General features: G+C 46.4%; 7 non-coding genes across 7 annotated transcripts; all 7 read right to left on the reverse strand.

Annotated features, from left to right (window-relative positions):
• Positions 1-7682: 7682 nt before the first annotated feature.
• LOC141203224 (U2 spliceosomal RNA) lies at positions 7683-7871 on the reverse strand. Its single transcript, XR_012274352.1, has one exon. It is a non-coding gene; the product is annotated as a U2 spliceosomal RNA (small nuclear RNA).
• Positions 7872-14476: 6605 nt separating this feature from the next.
• LOC141203421 (U2 spliceosomal RNA) lies at positions 14477-14667 on the reverse strand. Its single transcript, XR_012274466.1, has one exon. It is a non-coding gene; the product is annotated as a U2 spliceosomal RNA (small nuclear RNA).
• A 1115-nt stretch (positions 14668-15782) lies between these two features.
• On the reverse strand, positions 15783-15973 carry LOC141203422 (U2 spliceosomal RNA). Its single transcript, XR_012274467.1, has one exon. It is a non-coding gene; the product is annotated as a U2 spliceosomal RNA (small nuclear RNA).
• Positions 15974-17088: 1115 nt separating this feature from the next.
• Positions 17089-17279, reverse strand: LOC141203165 (U2 spliceosomal RNA). Its single transcript, XR_012274302.1, has one exon. It is a non-coding gene; the product is annotated as a U2 spliceosomal RNA (small nuclear RNA).
• Positions 17280-18391: 1112 nt separating this feature from the next.
• On the reverse strand, positions 18392-18582 carry LOC141203423 (U2 spliceosomal RNA). Its single transcript, XR_012274468.1, has one exon. It is a non-coding gene; the product is annotated as a U2 spliceosomal RNA (small nuclear RNA).
• A 1115-nt stretch (positions 18583-19697) lies between these two features.
• LOC141203424 (U2 spliceosomal RNA) lies at positions 19698-19888 on the reverse strand. The gene has a single exon (XR_012274469.1). It is a non-coding gene; the product is annotated as a U2 spliceosomal RNA (small nuclear RNA).
• Positions 19889-21003: 1115 nt separating this feature from the next.
• LOC141203754 (U2 spliceosomal RNA) lies at positions 21004-21194 on the reverse strand. Its single transcript, XR_012274781.1, has one exon. It is a non-coding gene; the product is annotated as a U2 spliceosomal RNA (small nuclear RNA).
• Between the last annotated feature and the right edge of the window lie 195 nt (positions 21195-21389).

Below are 21389 nucleotides of genomic sequence, written 5' to 3' on the forward strand. Positions count from 1 at the left end.
TTGCTGAAGTTGAACCAAAATGAGCTTGTAATCTGGCTTCTGCAACTTTGAACATGAAAAATCCAATGAGGAGAAGAAAAGCAAAGCCAAAGAGTCCATCCCAAAATCCGACTGTCATGAAAACAACACCCACTCTTGGGTCAGACCTTGCAGCTCTCTGGCGCCCCCTTATCCTGCTGGTCAAACACGGTATTGACAGAGGATAAGCACGGGTGCAGCTGCTCTAAGTTATGTCGACTATTGCGGCACGTGATGTGACAGGACGTATATATACCACCAGTTCCTTCCAGGAACGTATATATACCTCCGACCAGCCACCCTCAAACCACAATATCACATAAATACTGGTATACTGCCACCACCGATCGCTTAACAGGTGGATCGGGTACCTGGTAGGTAACGTGAATTAGCGGGTGAGGAACGTGTTTGCTCGACATAGGACAAGAAGAAAGAAACTGGTAAATAATAATGATTTACTCCCAAAAGGGGGCAGTGTTTACAAAAGATATACAAGATATTATAAAGGAGACAATTTACATGTATGCATAAACAGTTATTAAAATAAAAGGGATAAGTAATAGCAAAACCTGCTTCACAAGGTGATGGTCTCAGATTCTGTGGGAGGGACGGCTCCCCGGAAATTAGAGGTGATTCTTCTTACGCCGCGTGAAGTGCGTGCGTTCGACGTCCCTGAGAAGAATGACCTGAAAATGGCCGATTTGCTTTTTAGTAAGCAGCCAAAACTCTGGGGAACACCCCTTATTTACCTTACAAGGGGGGCTCGGCTTTGCGAGCCCACCCAGCTGCAGAAGACCTAACAGATCCTTCAGATTCCATATCTTGGTGTGGGGGGGTCCCACATCCAAGAGGGAGACATCATCTTGACCGTCACCAATATTCATGAAGATAGATATTAAATATGAAACCTCTATGACGCTCAGAAGCTCAGAATCCATTATCTCAGTTCCCGGTCATTCCTCAGTTATGCAAGTTATACTATTGTAATGGGAAAAAGGTGAGCATTCAAAAAACGTGGTTCCGATGTTTCTGTCAGACCTGTGCGTGATTAAAATTGGCATAAAACGTTTGTACAATTAAACAATGGGATTTTTTGGAGGGATTTTCCGGTTTGTACTAGCGCTTGCCCTGGACTGAGGTTTTATGGCGGGTCATAAAAATTCCTGGTTTGGGGAAAAGCAAAAGTGAGTTCTGTGTCTTCACTTACAAACAGATAGGGGGTGGGGTTTTTTTTTTTCCTTTTTTAAAACATCTCTCATTTTTAAAAACTCGGGCAAAAATACCTTTTGCCTGACACCTCCCCCTTTTTGACTGCGCTATGGAGGTAGGACCTTCTGGTACTCCTCCAAGCGTATGTCTGGAGGCTCCCCTCGCCGGGGCAACCCATCGGCATTGCCATGCTCGCTGCCCTTGCGGTGTTGAACAGTAAAGTCGTACTGCTGGAGGGTGAGGCTCCAGCGTAACAACCTTCCGTTGGCACCTGACATGGTGTGCAGCCAACTCAGGGGGTTGTGGTCAGTCACGACAGTGAAGGGGCGCCCGTACAAGTAAGGCTGTAAGCGGTTGAGGGCCCATACAATGGCCAGGCACTCCTTCTCTATGGTGGAATAGGCCACTTCCCTCGGCAGCAGTTTCCGGCTTAGGTACAACACGGGGTGTTCTTGGTTCCCCGAGTCGACCTGGCTGAGTACAGCACCGAGGCCAAATTCACTGGCGTCGGTCTGTACTAAGAGTGGCCGTGTGCCGTCGACCGCCTTTAGTACAGGAGAGCTGCTCAGGGCAGTCTTCAAAGCCCTAAAGGCCACCTCGCATTCATCCGTCCATTTGACGGAATGGGGTAGGCTCTTCCTGGTGAGGTCTGTCAAGGGCTTCGCAAGGCTACTATAGTCCTGCACAAAGCGTCTATAGTACCCTGCGGTGCCCAAGAAGGACTGCACCTGCTTCTTGGTCCTGGGGGTGGGCCAGGACACGATAGCGTCCACCTTCCCAGGCTCTGGCTTCAGAGTACCCCCACCTACCCGGTGCCCCAGGTAGTGGACCTCGTTCATGCCCATCTGGCACTTTCCCGGCTTGATGGTCAAGCCCGCCTGGTGAATGCGCCCGAGCACCTGCTGCAGATGCTCGAGGTGATCCTCCCAGGTGGGACTGAAGATGGCAAGGTCATCCAGGTACGCTACTGCGTACCTCTCCAGTCCCTGGAGCAGGTGGTTGACCATTCGCTGGAACGTGGCAGGGGCATTTTTCATGCCGAAGGGCATGACCGTGGATTCATACAATCCGAAGGGGGTGATAAAGGCGGACTTCTCCTGAGCCCCGGGGCTCAAGGGAATCTGCCAATATCCCCGACTCAAATCCATAATGGAGAGATAGCTCGCGCTGGCTAACCGCTCCAGCAGCTCCTCAATGCGTGGCATTGGTTGTGCGTCAGAGGCGGTGATAGCGTTGAGCCCCCTGTAGTCCACACAGAACCGGGTGGTCCGGTCCTTCTTAGGCACCAGGACTACAGGTGAGGCCCACGCGCTCTTGGACCGCTTAATCACCCCCAACTGCAGCATCTCCTCGACCTCCTGGCGCATGACATGCTGCACCTCGTCGGAGATTCGATAGGCTGTCCGCCGGAGTGGGGCATGATTCCCGGTGTCCACTTCATGGACCACCACTTCAGTCCTGCCAGGCAGGTTGGTGAACACTGCTTGGAAGGGTTTCAGCACTGCTTGCATCTGAGACCTCTGGTCTGCGGATAGCAAGTCGCTTAGCTCTACATCCTCTAGGGACCCGCTGGCCTTCGCTTGGGCGAGCATGTCCAAGAGGGGGTCATCCTCCCCATCCTCGGGCAGGTTGCAGACCGGTAGGACGCAGGTTCCACGTTCTTGATGAGCCTTCATCATATTAACGTGAAACGCCTTCCGCCTACCCCGCTCGTGGTCAAGTGTGATCACGTAGGTGACCGGGTTGAGCTGTTGGTGAATGACGTACGGGCCTTCCCAGGCCGCCTGAAGCTTGTCCTTTGGTACGGGGACCAGCACCCACACCTTCTGACCCACCTGGTAGGTCCGTTCTCGGGCGTTCTGGTCGTACCAATGCTTCTGGTCAGCCTGGGCTTGCGCCATGTTGTCATGCACCAACTGCGTCAAGGTCTGCATCTTGTCACGGAAGCGCATGACATACTCCACGATGGACACTCCTGGGGAGCTCGGCTCTTCTTCCCAGAATTCCCTTATCAACCCAAGGGGTCCTCGGACACGCCTGCCATACAGGAGCTCAAAGGGGGAGAACCCCGTCGAGGCCTGTGGAACCTCTCTGTAAGCAAATAGCAGGTGTGGGAGGTAACGCTCCCAGTCGCGACCCTGGGTCTCAACCAGCATTTTTAACATCTGTTTGAGGGTACCGTTGAATCGCTCACACAAACCATTGGTCTGTGGGTGATACGCACTCGATACCAGATGCTGCACCTGCATTTTCTTACATAGGGCCTCCATTAAGCGTGACATGAACTGAGTCCCCTGGTCGGTAAGCATCTCCCTGGGAAATCCTACTCGCGAAAAGATGGCCAAGAGGGCGTCCGCCACCTTATCCGCCCTAATTGAGGACAGGGCTACTGCCTCCGGATACCGGGTAGCATAGTCTACCACGGTAAGGATGAATCGTTTTCCAGAGCTGCTGGGTATGGCCAGTGGTCCCACAATGTCCACAGCAATCCTCTGGAAAGGCTCCTCTATCACTGGCAAAGAGATCAGGGGGGCTTTGGGGGCCGGCCCTGACTTTCCCACTCTTTGACACGTGGTACAGGAGCGACAGTAGTTCACCACATCTGTCCTCATTTTGGGCCAATAAAAGTGATGAGACAGCCGGGCCTTGGTTTTGCTAACCCCCAAGTGTCCAGCGAGTGGAATTTCATGGGCGATCCGCAACAACTCGTCCCTGAATTGGTAGGGGACGACCAGCTGTCTTTCCCTCAGCCACTCCTGTTGGGGTGTACAGGGAACTGTCTCCCGGTACAACCTCCCTTGGTCCCAGAATACCCTCTCCTTATCCGACTCGGAGGTGGGTTTCTCCGCGAGGCTCCTTAACGTCTCCAGACTATCATCTGAGTGCAGAGCTGCCTGAAACTCCTGGCTGGAGGAAGCCAGAAGTGAGGTTAAGGCCACGTCCTCACTGGGACCCTCTGGGACCGGCTCTGGGTCCATACCTGATTCAGTTATTCCTCTGTTCGAGGGGGGTCCAGAAGGCAGGGCGTTACTTGCATTCTGGGCACTCTGACTGCGGGTAACAGCGGCTATATAGGCCGTCTCCCCGGGGAATAACACCGTCTCATTAGCCTGAGAGGCCATGAGAACTACTTCTCCATCATCCTCCATTACCTCAGGCACAGTGCTACGTATGCGGCAGCTACCATCAGCCAGGTCTCCATCTGTTGTGACACTGGTCACTGGCACAGCACCACCTGCTTCATGGTCCTCGTGCCTCTCCCCATTACCCTTGGCACTGACATTTGCTCCTGCTAGGGGATCCTCAGCAACATCACCCCGCAGAGTGACATGGCTGAGTTCTCCTGCACCTTCCAATACAACAACATCATCATCATCATCATCATCATCATCACCATCATCATGTAAAGCATTGACATTCACATTATTAGCATTAACCTTACCAACCGTATCAGATCGGGGAGGGGTGTCAGGGACATAATAAGCAAACATCCTCCCCAAATCAGTTCCCAACAAAACATTTGCAGGTAGGTTTTTGGATACTCCCACTTCCTTCACCCCACTCCCCGCACCCCAATCAATAAAAACCCGGGCCATGGGCAAGGGGCATCGGACGCCCCCAATCCCAGTGACAGTCAGGGTCTTTCCTGGAATAAGCGCTTCAGGGGACACCAGTTCAGGTCGGATGAGGGTTTGTTCGGCCCCAGTGTCCTTGAGGCCTACAGTGAGAGTGTCCCCCACCCTGACAGACTGAAAGTTTTCACAGGCCCTCCCAACCGGCCCACCCACCAAAAGAACTGAAGCATTAGGCCCTGGGGCCTTGGATGGGGGGTTCTTCCTCTGCTTCTCTGGGCAAGTGGCGCTGAGATGACCAGTCTGGTTGCAGGAATAACACCTGCGGGCATCGGATGCAGGCAGGGCCTTGGCAACGGGAAAAAGGCCTCCGGAAGGTCGGCTGGCAGGGGCAGGGATGGTGGTTGATGGCTTACCCCCTTTCCAGCTGGCGACGACCGGCTTCCGCACCTCTGGTCTCCGGTTGGCCTCGTAGGTGTCTGCGATCTGCGCTGCTTTATTGGCATCAGGTGGCTCCCGATCCATCACGAACTGCCGTACCTCAGTCGGACACAGATGCAGGAACTGGTCTTTCACCATCAGGTCCTTTAGCTGCTCAAAGGTGGTCGCTGACAGTCCTTGGATCCACTGCTCAAAGTTGATTCTGAGCCCGTCTACCACATCACGGTAGGTGTCCTGTGGTCCACGCTGGAGGGTTCTGAATTTTTTCCGGTAAACCTCCGGAGTCAGCTGGTACTTTTTTATCAGGGCCTGCTTGACGGCCTCATAGTCTCCATCCTGCTCTCGAGGGAGGGAAGCAAACACCTCCAAAGCTTTTCCTCGGAGCCCTGGAGTCAAATATCTTGCCCATTGGTCCATGGACAGCTGATACTGCCTGCAGGCCTTTTCAAAGCCTCGCAGAAATGTGTCCAAGTCCCCATCCTTTTCCATCACAGGGAAGTGCTCAGGACGAGGTTTAAAGCAGCTGGCACTGTTGGACTCACGGGTCTGCGTAGAGGGCGACTCCTTCTGAATCCGGGCTAGCTCCAGCTGGTGTTGTCGGTCAGCTTGTCGCTCAGCAGCCTCTCGGTCAGCTTGTCGCTCAGCCCGCTCCTGGAATTTCAGGATCAGCTCCAGTCGTCCATCATGATTGTCTGTGGCGAGCTCCTCCAAGGCCATCTGCAGGTGGGGGTCCACACTACCCTGGTTGCGGGTATGGCTGGCAATCACCGGTTGGACCCCGGCAGCAACACCATCCGGGCCCTGGCTGGCCGCCCCCTCATCAGGGCTCTGCTGTCGGACGGGCTCTGCAGCACCTTGTAACAGTTCAGAAATCATTTGTTCTTTGCTTTTGCCGTGGGGGTCAATGCCTTTGGTTATACATATTCCAGTAAGAGTGTCCTTTTTCTGCTGGTGATACCAGGACTCCCCAACTACGACCATGATCACCAAAATAAAAATAGAAAAGAAAAAGCGAAGAAGGGTAGGGGTAACTGCTACACATACAGTATTGTCTCAGATCTAATAAACACTGAGTTCGATCTTCAAAACTTTTGTGCAAGTTTTTAGTGAGAGGAATGATTGCTCAAACCAGATCACTAATGTCCTATGATCCCACCGCTGCCACCAATTTGTCACGAAAACAACACCCACTCTTGGGTCAGACCTTGCAGCTCTCTGGCGCCCCCTTATCCTGCTGGTCAAACACGGTATTGACAGAGGATAAGCACGGGTGCAGCTGCTCTAAGTTATGTCGACTATTGCGGCACGTGATGTGACAGGACGTATATATACCACCAGTTCCTTCCAGGAACGTATATATACCTCCGACCAGCCACCCTCAAACCACAATATCACATAAATACTGGTATACTGCCACCACCGATCGCTTAACAGGTGGATCGGGTACCTGGTAGGTAACGTGAATTAGCGGGTGAGGAACGTGTTTGCTCGACATAGGACAAGAAGAAAGAAACTGGTAAATAATAATGATTTACTCCCAAAAGGGGGCAGTGTTTACAAAAGATATACAAGATATTATAAAGGAGACAATTTACATGTATGCATAAACAGTTATTAAAATAAAAGGGATAAGTAATAGCAAAACCTGCTTCACAAGGTGATGGTCTCAGATTCTGTGGGAGGGACGGCTCCCCGGAAATTAGAGGTGATTCTTCTTACGCCGCGTGAAGTGCGTGCGTTCGACGTCCCTGAGAAGAATGACCTGAAAATGGCCGATTTGCTTTTTAGTAAGCAGCCAAAACTCTGGGGAACACCCCTTATTTACCTTACAAGGGGGGCTCGGCTTTGCGAGCCCACCCAGCTGCAGAAGACCTAACAGATCCTTCAGATTCCATATCTTGGTGTGGGGGGGTCCCACATCCAAGAGGGAGACATCATCTTGACCGTCACCAATATTCATGAAGATAGATATTAAATATGAAACCTCTATGACGCTCAGAAGCTCAGAATCCATTATCTCAGTTCCCGGTCATTCCTCAGTTATGCAAGTTATACTATTGTAATGGGAAAAAGGTGAGCATTCAAAAAACGTGGTTCCGATGTTTCTGTCAGACCTGTGCGTGATTAAAATTGGCATAAAACGTTTGTACAATTAAACAATGGGATTTTTTGGAGGGATTTTCCGGTTTGTACTAGCGCTTGCCCTGGACTGAGGTTTTATGGCGGGTCATAAAAATTCCTGGTTTGGGGAAAAGCAAAAGTGAGTTCTGTGTCTTCACTTACAAACAGATAGGGGGTGGGGTTTTTTTTTTTCCTTTTTTAAAACATCTCTCATTTTTAAAAACTCGGGCAAAAATACCTTTTGCCTGACACCGACAAACAAGCAAAATGAACAAAAAACATTGAATTCAATTCTTTCTGATTTTAGAAACTGCATTAAAGAAGGGGTGCACCGGTCCTGGAGATACTGCAATACCAGGTCAATGCGTGGAGTGGACAGAGCAAGCTCTTTTTCCATCTCCCTGTTCTAAAAATCCATTTAATATATGGTCCCCAGATAGGGGACGTATCAGATATTAAACTGATAAGAACAGATAAGGTTTCAACGCAATTTTATTGATTCAAAAGTATATTTACAAAGGTTTTAAAAAAGAACATTTATAACATTACAATAAAATGATAAAACATGATAATAATCAATTCAAGTTTTTTGTAAAAACACAATTTACCATCATAAAACCATTGTAACAATTAAGAAAATCATAATTACAGATGTACTTGGGTTTATTTAATTACCACTAATTGTGTTCCATAATTGTACACACCACATAGAAGCCGCTTCTTTTGCTCCATACAGTTTTTTATCTCTGAGATAGTAAATATACATTTCACTTAAAGCAATTTTTATACAGTCTGTTGAATCAATATGATCATGTTTGAAGAGTAAAATATTTCTAACTTTCCACATGGCATTTTTAAAACAATTAATAATAATCCAGGCAACTCGGAATTGTTTAAAATTTGGACACTTAAAAAGACCATAAAAGACATAAAAGTGATTAAAATCTTTCAGGCCACATGCCCATTTTAAAAGTGGGCCTACCTTTCTCCAAACCTCCTGTGCAAAATGACAATTCCAAAAGAGATGCAATACAGACTCACTTTCCCCGCATATATCTCTTGGACATTTGGCTCTCGCCACCAGCCCCCGCCTATGTTGAAACTCACGGGTAGGGAGGCACTGGTGGACGATAGCCCAGGCAAGGTCCTTGTGTACATTTGCAAGATATTTCCCGTACACATTTCGCCACACCGTTTTGGACCTTGCCTGTGAAAAATTGGAGACAGGAATTGTGTCCTCAGAGTGTCTGCAAGCAATAGATACCTTCCTTTGGTCCCCCAATATATCAGGCTCCAATTCCTGGAGACCTAAAAGTCTGACCGTTTTCTCAAGTATCACATACTGTTTAGGTGGGCACAGGAGCACAGGAGAACTTAAAGGTAGGCTAAACCACCTTTTAAAAATCATTCCTGCTGCATATTTTAAAAAATAACTAAAAATGCCATCAGATTTAAAAACCTTAAAACAGAAGCAGAAATACTTTATATGGAAAAAGGTAAAAAAATTGGGTACATCTTTACCTCCATTAGATTTACATTTGTACATCAGATCTCTTTTTAACTTTTCCATTTTTGAACCCCATAAAAACATAAAAACAATTCTTGTTACTTTCTTGATTTGTAAATTGGAAGGGGGAAACACCATTGCAACATACAACATAATGGGAATTAAAACAGCTTTAATAATTAAAATTTTACCTTCCATACTAAGGTTCCTTAAATTCCACAATGAGATCTTTTTTTCTATTTTATCCATTGCAGAGTCCCAGTTAGGGTCCCCCTCATTGGCTTGGTTAAAAATAATTCCTAAAATTTTTATGTGATTTTTCTGTATCACTATCCCAGGGGTCAAAGAGGAGTCCCATCCCCCCACATTAAAACAGTCACATTTATCTATATTTAATTTAAAACCTGAGGCTTCACAGAAAAATTGTGTGTTTCTCAATACCCTCCTCAGAGATGTGGAATCTGGACATAGTATGGTAACATCATCCATGTAACTTAGGGCTTTAAGTTGCATACCCCTACTCCCGGGAATAGGTACCCCTTTAATTACTTTATCTTTTCTCAGTATGGTTAATAGTGGTTCCATAACACAGATAAAGAGCAGTGGTGAGAGAGGGCACCCTTGTTTCACCCCTGATAATAGAGGAACCCCCTTCGTTAAAAACCCATTTACAGAAATTTGACTAAAACAAGAATGATATAAAAGCATAATGCGGGTTAAAATTTTCTCTGGAAACGCCATTTTTTTAAGAACCATAAAAAGAAATTCATGCGATACCCTGTCAAAAGCTTTTTCAAAGTCTAAGGATAAAATAGCAAGGTTTTGACTTCTCTCTTTTGAATACCATATGGTATCCCTAATTATGTTGAGGGACTCAGCTATGGTTCTTCCGGGAACACCACATACCTGGTTAGGGTGAATTAATTTGGCTATAAAGGGTTTTAAACGGACTGCAATAAGTTTAGCTAAAATTTTATAATCAAGGTTTAAAAGCGTAATAGGCCGCCAGTTTTTAAGTTGGCTCCTATCCCCTTTTTTATATATTAAAGATACCAGACCTCTCCTCCAAGATGGGGGTAATTTATTAGTATTAAAAGCTTCTTTAAACAATAAAAACATATCGTTCTTTAAAATTCCCCAAAAAGTCAGATAAAACTCAATCGGTAGACCGTCTTCCCCAGGGGCTTTCCCACTGGAGAAACTTTTAAAAATCTGTAAAAGTTCCTCACTGGTGAGATCCCTAGATAAAATACCCTGGTCTAAAATATCTAACTTAAAATCAAGGGAATTAATAGCATACTCTAAAAAGGATGGATCTATAACTTTAGTGTTAAAAAGAAGTTGATAAAAATTAAAAGCTTTTCCTAACATACCCTTAATATCATTTTCACCTTCAAGATTTAGGATTGCGTCCCTCCTCCCCATTACCTTTTTGAAGAAGAATCGGGAGCATTTCTCTCCTTCCTCCAGGTGCTGTACATGGGAGTTAAAAATTATTTGTTTTCCTTTTTCATTAAGAGCATTTTTTATTTCAGACTTAAGATTTGCAATATCATCATCCACATCAATACCAACTTCTTTTAGTTTAAAGAGTACTTGTAATCTCATATTAAAAACATAAAACCACTGCTTTTTCTTTTTTGCTTTCATTTTCCCTGCCTTAATAAAAAATAATTTAATCTTAGGTTTAATGCTCTCCCACCAATCCAGCATCGAGGCGCGGGGGTCTCTCTTTGATTGCCAGCACTGGTAGGCCTGCACAAACCTCTTTTGAATATCAATATCCTCTAGGAGAGTTGTATTTAATCTCCATGGGCCTCTTGAGGTATTTTGTTCCCCTGCTAACTCTAAAAACACAGATAAAACTTTATGATCAGAGAATAAATTAGATAAAAGAAAACATTTACAAGGTTTAAAGGCAGTAGAAGCAAATATGAAATCAATTCTAGAAGAAACTCTTCCATTGGACCATGTAACACCTGGATCCGCCGGCAAGAGTTCCTTCCAGCAGTCCTGTAATCTAAAATCATCAATTAAACTTTTCAACAAATAGGAGGTACGGTCTTTACGATTCACATCCCCACCCTGCCGGGATTCCCCATCACGTAAACAATTAAAATCTCCTCCCACTAGCAGGGGGGTTGACCCAACACAAAATAATGGCAATATTTCAAGTAAATCCGCCCTTTCCTGCTTCCCAGGAGGAGCGTACACATTTAATAAACGTAAAGAAAGTCCATTAAAAACAAGATGTATTAAAATAGCTCTGCCAGGTATAATTTCAGTCACAGATTGAATGATGGTAGAATGTCCACGGCAAAGTAGTCCAACTCCGGCAGCACGACAGTCATTAGCACCGGACCACACAGAAGCGCCCAGTTTCCAGTCTTCTTTTAAGTCCTTATAATTTAAATTACTCTGTATACCACATTCTTGTAGAAACCAGAAATCAAAGTCCAATGTCTCTAAATAAGAAAATAAAGCAGCCCTACGTGTAGGGCTCTTTAGGGACCTCACATTTAGTGAGGAGATTTTAAAAGGAACAGACATTAAGAAGAATCAGGATCTGAAGATGGGAAGAAGTCAATACACGGCACCTCCTCCTCCGCATCTCCAGGGGTCAGGATTTGTTTAATATTACCGGGATCTGAAGCAGGCAAAAAGGCATCATCCACTTTTGACTCCTCATCTGGACCTCGACATCCGTGTTTTCTTTGGATATCAGGTTGCTTTACGTCCTCCCGTTGCCTTTTCAGAGGCTGGGAGCTGTCCATCTTTTCCAAGTCCTGTGCATCTGCAGTCCTCATGGCGGTCTGGTCTATGGAACGGGTGTCATCCCTCTGGGTCGTCTTGTCCTCTGGTCTGGTCACGGAACTACTGCGACTTCTGGTTCGAGGACCAGGGCTCGACTGGGTCTTAGCCGGGTCCTTTTTACTTCGCGCCCTAGAGGTCTCTCTATCCGACACACTGGTTGATCGATTAAGGAGCGTACCCTTTTTGCCCTTACCCAAGATCACCGATGATGGTGTGGCGAATCTGGGTGCTTGCTTAATCGGGGTACTAGAGGTCTCCTCAGTTCCACATAATGCCGGTGGTGCATTCATGCTGGATGAGGACCCTTCCTCTTGACTCTGAGATACGGCAACATCTAGAGCCAGAACATCGATCAATTCCACAGAGAGCGAACCCTCGGTTAATCTTATGGAACCCCTACGACCGTCCTTCTGTGGAACTACCAGCGGGCCCTCTGGCGGAGCCGTTGAAGGATTTGTTCCGGACCCGTCAGCGTGCGCCAACCCAGGTCCAGGGGCAGGTGTAGTAATACTCCCTCCGAAGTATTCTTGGATAGTCAGTTGACCTGACTTAAACATGTCATATGTTTTTGACTTTTTGCTCGGACAATTCCTGAAGGCGTGACCTGCCTTCCCACATAGGTTACATACGATCTCAGAGTCACACGTAGCGGAGGTGTGCCCACTCTTACCGCACTTGTTGCAAAAGACTACATGAGCCCTTGTACAATTTTCTCGTGTATGCCCATATTCATGACAATTCCGGCATTGAAGGGGCATTCCTGGGTAGCGTAGGAATCCCCTGACATTACCAATGGCAAAATTAGCAGGCGGGTGGTGAAGACCACCAATGCCGCTCTGATCTGGATGGAACTTCACCAGGTATTTCCTCTTCCCATTCCAGAAGCGCTGGGAGTTGAGGATATCATGTGAGAAGCGCACTGACTTGCAGTAACGCTTCAAAAAGGTTTCGATATCGCCCTCAGAGACGAATGGGCTGTACATGAAGATCACCAAGGGTACTTCCTCTTCACCGTACAGGAAGTCAAAGCTCAGCCCGTTCAGTCTCTCATCGTCCTTGTCCGCAACCATCAGTGCTGCATGGATATTATCACAGCATGATTTAGCCATAAAGGAAATGGTATATCGCCCACGGAATTCCTGATCGTAAAGACACAGGATCTTATCTCGCTCCAGGTGGAAGAACCCAAAAAGAATCTCATGCACGATGTACTGCAGATTCTTCTCATGGCGCTGGCATTCATCCACCATGATTCTAATGGACTGTCGCAGTGGAGTCTCCCCCACCGCAAATCCAAAAGAAAAAGGCATTTTCGGCCCTCAGGGACTAAGCCCTCCCCCAATAGTAACAAGGGAATGAATCCCACAAAAGCAGGAACAAACCCAAGACCGAGGGAGGGGTACCCCAAGAACTTACACAGCCCACTAAGCGATAAAGCTCAGCAAAGGAAAACGCCCTTATTTCCTCGGGTCGCCCCGAAGACAAGACGCGATCGCTCCCCGTTGTCCGGGGACTAAGCCGACCTGCCAATAGCTGCAAGGAGGTGAAGCTCCCTCCGTTAAGAGAGAGCGATCCCCCAAGGCCAACAAGTCGGGTACCCCAGGCACCTCCTAGCCGAGACCAAGGCAGCAACCTTTAGATCACTGCACCTGATCTTAGCCAAAAGGCCGAGAAGCGATAACCAGAATTGGTTTCAAACTACGGAGCCACCCAAGGATCCTGAAAAGTCCATTTGTGGAGATGAGCTCCTGGACTCCCGTTAAGAAGACATGTTGTCAACCTCTAGATCCCTTACATGCCTGCACTTTTCGGCTTGCTGCTGCTGCAATCCACGCGTTTTAGATCTGCATAACTCCACCTCTTTAAACACAGCACCTTCACCCCCTGCTGTTCCCACCCGCCTCAACACCGTTGGAAGGGAGGAGAACCAATTAAGGCGGGGGGTGGGGTGGAACGAGCAGCTGTCTACCCTTAGCAGGAGGGCTCCTGATTACATACCTCTCCTGCTGCTGCTGCTGCTGGCTGTCCAGCAGCAGACTGAAGGTGGCTGCTGCTGTGCACAGGTATATAAAGGCTCAGAGCCTATTATGACACGCGCAGCCAGCGTTCCATTGCCACATTCCATCTACTGCAGGCAGGATACCTGGCTGGCTGAATGTCGCTGAGAAGCTCACAGAGACCGCCATAAGCAACAGTTTAACAGAATGCCACAGACTAATCAACCAAACTTTTTGGGTTGGGTTCTCTTTTATAGTCTGCAGGCATTAAATGAAAGAAGTCAGTGTTCCAGCAGAAGGAGACAACGTTTCAGAAAAGGCATTGTAGCAAACCAAAAAAGAAATTTTAAGCGCAGCAGAGTAACCAGCGCACATACCTGTTAGCTCAGGTGAGTTTAAAAGGCTGCTGTTGATAACAAGGGCATTTGCTAAATAGATGGTGTGTGTGCAACAATATACTGAAAGGTCAATTATATTGTGCAGCTTATCTCACCACCTGTAGTTATTTAGGTGAAAGCTCCAAAATGCTTGCCTAATATGTCTGTTTATCCAAAAGGAAGTAAAAAGGGAGAGCTAGAAAGATAGCATTGCATCACATTACATGGCAATGCAATGCACAGTTGCTGAAGTTGAACCAAAATGAGCTTGTAATCTGGCTTCTGCAACTTTGAACATGAAAAATCCAATGAGGAGAAGAAAAGCAAAGCCAAAGAGTCCATCCCAAAATCCGACAAACAAGCAAAATGAACAAAAAACATTGAATTCAATTCTTTCTGATTTTAGAAACTGCATTAAAGAAGGGGTGCACCGGTCCTGGAGATACTGCAATACCAGGTCAATGCGTGGAGTGGACAGAGCAAGCTCTTTTTCCATCTCCCTGTTCTAAAAATCCATTTAATATATGGTCCCCAGATAGGGGACGTATCAGATATTAAACTGATAAGAACAGATACTACACTTGATCTTAGCCAAAAGGCCGAGAAGCGATAACCAGAATTGGTTTCAAACTACGGAGCCACCCAAGGATCCTGAAAAGTCCATTTGTGGAGATGAGCTCCTGGACTCCCGTTAAGAAGACATGTTGTCAACCTCTAGATCCCTTACATGCCTGCACTTTTCGGCTTGCTGCTGCTGCAATCCACGCGTTTTAGATCTGCATAACTCCACCTCTTTAAACACAGCACCTTCACCCCCTGCTGTTCCCACCCGCCTCAACACCGTTGGAAGGGAGGAGAACCAATTAAGGCGGGGGGTGGGGTGGAACGAGCAGCTGTCTACCCTTAGCAGGAGGGCTCCTGATTACATACCTCTCCTGCTGCTGCTGCTGCTGGCTGTCCAGCAGCAGACTGAAGGTGGCTGCTGCTGTGCACAGGTATATAAAGGCTCAGAGCCTATTATGACACGCGCAGCCAGCGTTCCATTGCCACATTCCATCTACTGCAGGCAGGATACCTGGCTGGCTGAATGTCGCTGAGAAGCTCACAGAGACCGCCATAAGCAACAGTTTAACAGAATGCCACAGACTAATCAACCAAACTTTTTGGGTTGGGTTCTCTTTTATAGTCTGCAGGCATTAAATGAAAGAAGTCAGTGTTCCAGCAGAAGGAGACAACGTTTCAGAAAAGGCATTGTAGCAAACCAAAAAAGAAATTTTAAGCGCAGCAGAGTAACCAGCGCACATACCTGTTAGCTCAGGTGAGTTTAAAAGGCTGCTGTTGATAACAAGGGCATTTGCTAAATAGATGGTGTGTGTGCAACAATATACTGAAAGGTCAATTATATTGTGCAGCTTATCTCACCACCTGTAGTTATTTAGGTGAAAGCTCCAAAATGCTTGCCTAATATGTCTGTTTATCCAAAAGGAAGTAAAAAGGGAGAGCTAGAAAGATAGCATTGCATCACATTACATGGCAATGCAATGCACAGTTGCTGAAGTTGAACCAAAATGAGCTTGTAATCTGGCTTCTGCAACTTTGAACATGAAAAATCCAATGAGGAGAAGAAAAGCAAAGCCAAAGAGTCCATCCCAAAATCCGACAAACAAGCAAAATGAACAAAAAACATTGAATTCAATTCTTTCTGATTTTAGAAACTGCATTAAAGAAGGGGTGCACCGGTCCTGGAGATACTGCAATACCAGGTCAATGCGTGGAGTGGACAGAGCAAGCTCTTTTTCCATCTCCCTGTTCTAAAAATCCATTTAATATATGGTCCCCAGATAGGGGACGTATCAGATATTAAACTGATAAGAACAGATACTACACTTGATCTTAGCCAAAAGGCCGAGAAGCGATAACCAGAATTGGTTTCAAACTACGGAGCCACCCAAGGATCCTGAAAAGTCCATTTGTGGAGATGAGCTCCTGGACTCCCGTTAAGAAGACATGTTGTCAACCTCTAGATCCCTTACATGCCTGCACTTTTCGGCTTGCTGCTGCTGCAATCCACGCGTTTTAGATCTGCATAACTCCACCTCTTTAAACACAGCACCTTCACCCCCTGCTGTTCCCACCCGCCTCAACACCGTTGGAAGGGAGGAGAACCAATTAAGGCGGGGGGTGGGGTGGAACGAGCAGCTGTCTACCCTTAGCAGGAGGGCTCCTGATTACATACCTCTCCTGCTGCTGCTGCTGCTGGCTGTCCAGCAGCAGACTGAAGGTGGCTGCTGCTGTGCACAGGTATATAAAGGCTCAGAGCCTATTATGACACGCGCAGCCAGCGTTCCATTGCCACATTCCATCTACTGCAGGCAGGATACCTGGCTGGCTGAATGTCGCTGAGAAGCTCACAGAGACCGCCATAAGCAACAGTTTAACAGAATGCCACAGACTAATCAACCAAACTTTTTGGGTTGGGTTCTCTTTTATAGTCTGCAGGCATTAAATGAAAGAAGTCAGTGTTCCAGCAGAAGGAGACAACGTTTCAGAAAAGGCATTGTAGCAAACCAAAAAAGAAATTTTAAGCGCAGCAGAGTAACCAGCGCACATACCTGTTAGCTCAGGTGAGTTTAAAAGGCTGCTGTTGATAACAAGGGCATTTGCTAAATAGATGGTGTGTGTGCAACAATATACTGAAAGGTCAATTATATTGTGCAGCTTATCTCACCACCTGTAGTTATTTAGGTGAAAGCTCCAAAATGCTTGCCTAATATGTCTGTTTATCCAAAAGGAAGTAAAAAGGGAGAGCTAGAAAGATAGCATTGCATCACATTACATGGCAATGCAATGCACAGTTGCTGAAGTTGAACCAAAATGAGCTTGTAATCTGGCTTCTGCAACTTTGAACATGAAAAATCCAATGAGGAGAAGAAAAGCAAAGCCAAAGAGTCCATCCCAAAATCCGACAAACAAGCAAAATGAACAAAAAACATTGAATTCAATTCTTTCTGATTTTAGAAACTGCATTAAAGAAGGGGTGCACCGGTCCTGGAGATACTGCAATACCAGGTCAATGCGTGGAGTGGACAGAGCAAGCTTTTTTTCCATCCCACTGTTCTAAAAATCCATTTAATATATGGTCCCCAGATAGGGGACGTATCAGATATTAAACTGATAAGAACAGATACTACACTTGATCTTAGCCAAAAGGCCGAGAAGCGATAACCAGAATTGGTTTCAAACTACGGAGCCACCCAAGGATCCTGAAAAGTCCATTTGTGGAGATGAGCTCCTGGACTCCCGTTAAGAAGACATGTTGTCAACCTCTAGATCCCTTACATGCCTGCACTTTTCGGCTTGCTGCTGCTGCAATCCACGCGTTTTAGATCTGCATAACTCCACCTCTTTAAACACAGCACCTTCACCCCCTGCTGTTCCCACCCGCCTCAACACCGTTGGAAGGGAGGAGAACCAATTAAGGCGGGGGGTGGGGTGGAACGAGCAGCTGTCTACCCTTAGCAGGAGGGCTCCTGATTACATACCTCTCCTGCTGCTGCTGCTGCTGGCTGTCCAGCAGCAGACTGAAGGTGGCTGCTGCTGTGCACAGGTATATAAATGCTCAGAGCCTATTATGACACGCGCAGCCAGCGTTCCATTGCCACATTCCATCTACTGCAGGCAGGATACCTGGCTGGCTGAATGTCGCTGAGAAGCTCACAGAGACCGCCATAAGCAACAGTTTAACAGAATGCCACAGACTAATCAACCAAACTTTTTGGGTTGGGTTCTCTTTTATAGTCTGCAGGCATTAAATGAAAGAAGTCAGTGTTCCAGCAGAAGGAGACGTTTCAGAAAAGGCATTGTAGCAAACCAAAAAAGAAATTTTAAGCGCAGCAGAGTAACCAGCGCACATACCTGTTAGCTCAGGTGAGTTTAAAAGGCTGCTGTTGATAACAAGGGCATTTGCTAAATAGATGGTGTGTGTGCAACAATATACTGAAAGGTCAATTATATTGTGCAGCTTATCTCACCACCTGTAGTTATTTAGGTGAAAGCTCCAAAATGCTTGCCTAATATGTCTGTTTATCCAAAAGGAAGTAAAAAGGGAGAGCTAGAAAGATAGCATTGCATCACATTACATGGCAATGCAATGCACAGTTGCTGAAGTTGAACCAAAATGAGCTTGTAATCTGGCTTCTGCAACTTTGAACATGAAAAATCCAATGAGGAGAAGAAAAGCAAAGCCAAAGAGTCCATCCCAAAATCCGACAAACAAGCAAAATGAACAAAAAACATTGAATTCAATTCTTTCTGATTTTTGAAACTGCATTAAAGAAGGGGTGCACCGGTCCTGGAGATACTGCAATACCAGGTCAATGCGTGGAGTGGACAGAGCAAGCTCTTTTTCCATCTCCCTGTTCTAAAAATCCATTTAATATATGGTCCCCAGATAGGGGACGTATCAGATATTAAACTGATAAGAACAGATACTACACTTGATCTTAGCCAAAAGGCCGAGAAGCGATAACCAGAATTGGTTTCAAACTACGGAGCCACCCAAGGATCCTGAAAAGTCCATTTGTGGAGATGAGCTCCTGGACTCCCGTTAAGAAGACATGTTGTCAACCTCTAGAACCCTTACATGCCTGCACTTTTCGGCTTGCTGCTGCTGCAATCCACGCGTTTTAGATCTGCATAACTCCACCTCTTTAAACACAGCACCTTCACCCCCTGCTGTTCCCACCCGCCTCAACACCGTTGGAAGGGAGGAGAACCAATTAAGGCGGGGGGTGGGGTGGAACGAGCAGCTGTCTACCCTTAGCAGGAGGGCTCCTGATTACATACCTCTCCTGCTGCTGCTGCTGCTGGCTGTCCAGCAGCAGACTGAAGGTGGCTGCTGCTGTGCACAGGTATATAAAGGCTCAGAGCCTATTATGACACGCGCAGCCAGCGTTCCATTGCCACATTCCATCTACTGCAGGCAGGATACCTGGCTGGCTGAATGTCGCTGAGAAGCTCACAGAGACCGCCATAAGCAACAGTTTAGCAGAATGCCACAGACTAATCAACCAAACTTTTTGGGTTGGGTTCTCTTTTATAGTCTGCAGGCATTAAATGAAAGAAGTCAGTGTTCCAGCAGAAGGAGACAACGTTTCAGAAAAGGCATTGTAGCAAACCAAAAAAGAAATATTAAGCGCAGCAGAGTAACCAGCGCACATACCTGTTAGCTCAGGTGAGTTTAAAAGGCTGCTGTTGATAACAAGGGCATTTGCTAAATAGATGGTGTGTGTGCAACAATATACTGAAAGGTCAATTATATTGTGCAGCTTATCTCACCACCTGTAGTTATTTAGGTGAAAGCTCCAAAATGCTTGCCTAATATGTCTGTTTATCCAAAAGGAAGTAAAAAGGGAGAGCTAGAAAGATAGCATTGCATCACATTACATGGCAATGCAATGCACAGTTGCTGAAGTTGAACCAAAATGAGCTTGTAATCTGGCTTCTGCAACTTTGAACATGAAAAATCCAATGAGGAGAAGAAAAGCAAAGCCAAAGAGTCCATCCCAAAATCCGACAAACAAGCAAAATGAACAAAAAACATTGAATTCAATTCTTTCTGATTTTAGAAACTGCATTAAAGAAGGGGTGCACCGGTCCTGGAGATACTGCAATACCAGGTCAATGCGTGGAGTGGACAGAGCAAGCTCTTTTTCCATCTCCCTGTTCTAAAAATCCATTTAATATATGGTCCCCAGATAGGGGACGTATCAGATATTAAACTGATAAGAACAGATACTACACTTGATCTTAGCCAAAAGGCCGAGAAGCGATAACCAGAATTGGTTTCAAACTACGGAGCCACCCAAGGATCCTGAAAAATCCATTTGTGGAGATGAGCTCCTGGACTCCCGTTAAGAAGACATGTTGTCAACCTCTAGATCCCTTACATGCCTGCACTTTTCGGCTTGCTGCTGCTGCAATCCACGCGTTTTAGATCTGCATAACTCCACCTCTTTAAACACAGCACCTTCACCCCCTGCTGTTCCCACCCGCCTCAACACCGTTGGAAGGGAGGAGAACCAATTAAGGCGGGGGGTGGGGTGGAACGAGCAGCTGTCTACCCTTAGCAGGAGGGCTCCTGATTACATACCTCTCCTGCTGCTGCTGCTGCTGGCTGTCCAGCAGCAGACTGAAGGTGGCTGCTGCTGTGCACAGGTATATAAAGGCTCAGAGCCTATTATGACACGCGCAGCCAGCGTTCCATTGCCACATTCCATCTACTGCAGGCAGGATACCTGGCTGGCTGAATGTCGCTGAGAAGCTCACAGAGACCGCCATAAGCAACAGTTTAACAGAATGCCACAGACTAATCAACCAAACTTTTTGGGTTGGGTTCTCTTTTATAGTCTGCAGGCATTAAATGAAAGAAGTCAGTGTTCCAGCAGAAGGAGACAACGTTTCAGAAAAGGCATTGTAGCAAACCAAAAAAGAAATTTTAAGCGCAGCAGAGTAACCAGCGCACATACCTGTTAGCTCAGGTGAGTTTAAAAGGCTGCTGTTGATAACAAGGGCATTTGCTAAATAGATGGTGTGTGTGCAACAATATACTGAAAGGTCAATTATATTGTGCAGCTTATCTCACCACCTGTAGTTATTTAGGTGAAAGCTCCAAAATGCTTGCCTAATATGTCTGTTTATCCAAAAGGAAGTAAAAAGGGAGAGCTAGAAAGATAGCATTGCATCACATTACATGGCAATGCAATGCACAGTTGCTGAAGTTGAACCAAAATGAGCTTGTAATCTGGCTTCTGCAACTTTGAACATGAAAAATCCAATGAGGAGAAGAAAAGCAAAGCCAAAGAGTCCATCCCAAAATCCGACAAACAAGCAAAATGAACAAAAAACATTGAATTCAATTCTTTCTGATTTTAGAAACTGCATTAAAGAAGGGGTGCACCGGTCCTGGAGATACTGCAATACCAGGTCAATGCATGGAGTGGACAGAGCAAGCTCTTTTTCCATCTCCCTGTTCTAAAAATCCATTTAATATATGGTCCCCAGATAGGGGACGTATCAGATATTAAACTGATAAGAACAGATACTACACTTGATCTTAGCCAAAAGGCCGAGAAGCGATAACCAGAATTGGTTTCAAACTACGGAGCCACCCAATGATCCTGAAAAGTCCATTTGTGGAGATGAGCTCCTGGACTCCCGTTAAGAAGACATGTTGTCAACCTCTAGATCCCTTACATGCCTGCACTTTTCGGCTTGCTGCTGCTGCAATCCACGCGTTTTAGATCTGCATAACTCCACCTCTTTAAACACAGCA

The sequence above is a fragment of the Phyllobates terribilis genome, unplaced genomic scaffold (assembly GCF_046119375.1).
Source record: "Phyllobates terribilis strain yellow unplaced genomic scaffold, ASM4611937v1 Scaffold_124__1_contigs__length_5142088, whole genome shotgun sequence".
Classification (NCBI taxonomy): Eukaryota; Metazoa; Chordata; class Amphibia; order Anura; family Dendrobatidae; genus Phyllobates; species Phyllobates terribilis.